This window comes from Primulina eburnea, chromosome 3 (genome assembly GCF_022965805.1).
Source record: "Primulina eburnea isolate SZY01 chromosome 3, ASM2296580v1, whole genome shotgun sequence".
Classification (NCBI taxonomy): Eukaryota; Viridiplantae; Streptophyta; class Magnoliopsida; order Lamiales; family Gesneriaceae; genus Primulina; species Primulina eburnea.
In genome coordinates, this window is record NC_133103.1 from 52,349,625 (window position 1) to 52,354,715 (window position 5,091).

The following is a 5,091-nucleotide window of genomic DNA, read 5'->3' on the forward strand; positions in this document are numbered from 1 at the left end:
GGTCAGGTACAATAGGTTCTAAGGGTCCAAGAGGGTGCCTTGAGGGGCTGGTCATGAGTTGGTGTAGGGTGGCCCGATGTGGCTTGAGCCAAACACAAAAAACGTGAGGGAGGCACTATGGAGTCACACGTAGGCTGTGGCTTTATTCAGGTGGCTTGTGCAGTGGTTCAAGGACTGGGGATGGTCTGTGCTAGGTCTAAGAGTGGTCAGGGATGGTTAGTGTCGTGTGGGCTCGGTGGTTAAGGGCTGGAAAAGTCCTAGACTAGTAAAGAGTCTTAATGATCAAAGAAGTCTCTCTCACACACACACACGCACACATACATAATCTGTTGGCTCGGTTGCAGAGCTGGTGAGAGAGCTAGGGCTAGGTTCAGGGGATTGGGCTTGGTCAGGAGGGTTCCTATATGGGTTGGCTCGGGTTTGGCTCGAGGTGGCTCGGGCGTGGTTCGAGTAATTTGGGAGATGGTTCGGTGTGTTTGAATATGTGCCAAAAACAAAAATAATAAGACTAAAAAAGAACCATGGGTCCAAGGGGGTGGTTCATGGCTCCCAAGGGTAGAATAAATAATAAAAATATTATGTTTAATTGGGATCAAATAATGAGTTTTGGATTTATCCGAGATTTAATCGCCTCACGAAACGTTATTTAAAGAATTAATTGAAACGCATAGTATTATGCGGAATAAAATTATGGAAAATTATATTTAAGCTCAAATAATTATTAAAAGTCTAATTTTTTATTTTGAGAATTTTATAATAAGGTTTGGTTTAATTCGAGATTGAAACACATTAATATGTTATATTTAAATATTAATTTAAAAGACATTGAATTAAGCCAAATAAAAATACGAGAAAATCCATGTAAGCTTAAATAATTATTTGGGATGGTCTAGAGTTGACGGAATGAAGAAAATGTTAAAAATGTGAAATTTTACGTCTAGGAGTAAAACGGTAATTTTACACCCGAAAATTAGTAATCGTCATGACGGTGTCCTGAATGCTGTTTTACATGCTAATATGATTATTTTAAATGTTTATGAATTTTTATGATGTTAAAATGTTGATTGTAAATTTTTATGATTTAATATGTCAAAATGTTTATGATCTAATATGTCAAAATGTTATTTTAAATGTTTATGGGTTTTTAATATGTTAAAATGTCTATTTTAATGTTGATGGAATTTTATGATGAAACGATAACGTTAAAATATATGTTATATGCTTGTTTTTAAAAGAAAAATGATATTAAAAGAATGATTTTTATAAAGTGATGAAAATGGGAAACATTGGAGGAAGTGAAGTAATTGTGACTATTATGATGATATGATGATATGAATGAGGATGTCGTTAGGGAAAAGGTCCCAGAAGGAGCCTATTTACGGGAGGAGGCCCCAGAAGGAGCCCGTTTATGGGAGAAGGCCCAAGAGGGAGCCCGACGATCGTATTTACATATGATGAGGATAGGCCAATGCTCAGTTGACGGGTGAGAGTGTCGATGATCTCCCCGCCGCCTAGTACCGTGGTTACATGTAGATGGATCCATCGACCTGAGGAAAGGAAAGTCACGATTAACGATCCGAGTTCAATAAAATGAAAATTGTATATGCTCATGATGAAAGGATATATGATATGAATTCAATAAAAGGAAAAATTTATCTGTTCATGATGAAATGATATATGATATGAAATGATAAAAAGGAAAATGTTGATGTTTAAGTTATACATGTTCATATGAATATGTTTATGATGATACGAAAATGTTTATGAGAAGTTTATGGAAATGTTTATGTGTAAAGTCGATGCCTCATTATGAAAAAAGTATTTTTTTTACAGTTTATGCTTCATGAAAATGATTACGAAAATGTGCATGTTTGAAGTTTATGCATCTTCATGAAAATACAAGTAATTTGTATATGTAGTACTTGTTATCAAGATTATGGTGTGTTGAGTCTTTAGACTCACTAGGTGTGAATGATGCAGGTGACTACTATAATAATGTTAATGGAGGTCTTGATGGTTGACTTTTCTGGACGGAAGGTGCACGTAACCGAGGACCTACGCTAGTTTTCCGCTCAAGTTTATGATTATGATTATGATTTATGTTAAAGATATTTACGACAATATATTTATGTTTGCGAGTGGTTTTTGAGGTTATAGTATTAGCTATATTTTTCAAATAATATTTTTAGGTTTGGTAAAAGTTTGACGATTTTACGATTTAAACTATTTCCTTTGATTTTCAAATATTTGTTGGTTGATTTATTTTTAAAATATGTCAAAAATATTTTATACAAATATGTATAGTCGGCCGATGCTAGGGGGGGAAAAAATTTCTAGTACTTTTTAAGAAAACGAGTAGTAGACGTTTCACAGGTAGTCTCGCGACCAATATTTCGCCTATATAACATATGAATCCAATCTTCTGGATTGAAATATTATTTATAGCATCTTGATTTGACTGTTCAACCGCATTGGAAGTTGGTCGTTTGAATCATGAAGTGATGAGATTTGCTTGAAACAATTAACTATGCCAGAGATACAACTAAGCTAAATTCGAGTTTCTGATGTTCAATCCTTCCAAATTGAGATCTACACATTTAGTGAAATATGTTAGCAAAATAATAACAAGTTTTTGTTTTGTATTGTTTTGTTTTTTTTTTATCATCAAGATCAATATTGTCAGTGATTTTCAACCCAAAAATATTGAACATATTAGCTCAGGGTGAATATTATATCAAAATAAAAATTTGATATTAAATATTTAACTATCCACAAATTAAGTCTTTGAGTTATTGTCTTGATAATTTTTGGATAGTTCATATATCAAAATAAATTAACCCCTCATTTTGATTTCCAACCTTTGAAAATTCCAGGTAACTTTCAAAAATAGTAAATTATAATTTTAGTCCTATAACTAATTTTGTTGGAATATTTAAGCTTTGTTGATGTACTCGCATTAATAAATTAATTCAAATATTGAAATTTAGCACACCGAAAAATTCAGTAGCTGATAATTTCAACAGACCACTTGCATACTTATCAGAAAATTAACTAAGGTATATCGAACTGAACAGACAACCATCATTGGCTGATCATTCACTACTGAATTATATCAACAGTAATTTATGATATCATATTTGATGAATCGGTTCGAGCGCCTTTGAGGGTTTTTCAAACACAATATTCTTAATGAACTGCAATAGCTCGTGTTTTAAAAATGTAAACATCGATGAATTAGATCGAGTTTGGTTTTAAACCAAGCGAAAAATACTCGGAATAATGCTTCGTTAAGGAAACTAATCAATTTTAAAGCTTTTAACTTGTGTAAACTGATTAATTGTTATAAGGGGGATCGATTCTTGCATATACCAGTTCAGTTATGGTGAGAACTGAACTGATAACAGCTTGAACTGATCAAATCAGTATGAAAACGATAGTTAAAAAATTAAGCTCACAAAATATGTTTATGAATGTTCGTAGACTTCAACTGCTCCTATGTCCCCCCTTCTACCTCCTCAGGTAGGATACACTAGAAGACTTTGATTTATACAACACCATGTACAAACCCACTCAGCTTAAAACTTACACCACTGCCAAGTGAACTCCTAGCCTAGACTGAAGCCAACACCTTCCAGCCAACACTTGTTTAACGTCTTTGTGCAAGACTCACTCAACCGATCTTTTAAGCTCTACTCTCTGATATATGTGAGTAATAGTGTGTGAATGTGTGATAACTGGACAATGGATACACCGGGAAGGTGTTCTCACAGACTGAGGGAAAAGAACTTCTATACTAAGATGATAACACGTTTAAGTGTTCCCTCATGATTGGGCTAATTGCTTCTTGTAAGCTGATAAGGCTTTAATTGTGCACTTCTTCTTTACACACTCTTATTATTATGTTGTCTTCATTGATTTTCATCTTCTATTTATAGGTGCGAAGTTTGATCGTACAATGAGACCCAATTATTGTATCTCTTGCATTTTAACCCATTCCTTGATATTTGTCTTGTACTTTCCGACAACCATTCTGGAACGTTTTGGAGTTAAATACTGATGCAACGTCTATTATTGTCCTTTGACTGTACAATTGCTTTTGTACCTTTGTGCACAGCTGGATTCCATTGAATAAGCTTGTCGTGTTCTGCAACTGAGTGTTTCTAACTGATGCTCTGAACTAATCAACTGAACTGATCTTCAGTTGGGCTGGTGAAATCAGTTAACTCGTTAGTTGAACTGATTTCACTCTTTCAGTTGAACTGTTCAGCTGGGATCTTCATCAGTTGAACTCTTCATCACCTGTTCGGGATTCTAAAGGTCTTCTGCTAAACCACCTATCATCTAGACAATCAGTTGAAATGGTTTATGATTCATCACTTGAATTGGTTCAGTTCGATTAATCAGTTGATACTTTCAGTTTGCATTCTTCGATAGCTTCAGTTACGTTCAGCTAACTAACTGCACACTTAGGTAAGTTCATTAGTAACAAAATAACAAATTTTGTTAACATCAAAATCAAGCAAGATCGCGAACACGAAATGTTCCAACAATATTTGCTAAGTTATTTAATGAAGTATGATTCCAACAATTCAAATATTCAGAAAATGTTCAGTAAGCTATTTATTGAACTTATTGTAACCGTTTTCTTGTCCTTGTCACAAGCATTAATTGGTGATTCTTTTTTTAGATCATGAAAAATGACACATGACAAGTATGATTGCATTTATGACCTTGGTAAGAATAATTTATATCCATTCAGATTCAAAATTCAAATATCATCTATAAAATTTCGTCTCCTAGTTCAGTATTAAGAGGACACATACTTACGCGATCTATCTTTATCTATTGATTTATAGTTCTGCTGAAAATATTCTAAGAACACGTTCAAATTTTATCAGATATTTTCGAAGATAATTTTTTGTTGTTGAAACTCAACATTCTCACTATAGCTATCCATGTCTATCTCATTATTTGACTGAGTTATTGTAACTTATAGAAAGAGTTTTTCTGATCAAAAGGGTGTTTAAAATCTTGAGTAGTTGATATAAAGAGTTTTAGCAGTTAATGTTTAAGTCCTACTGAAGTGAGTGT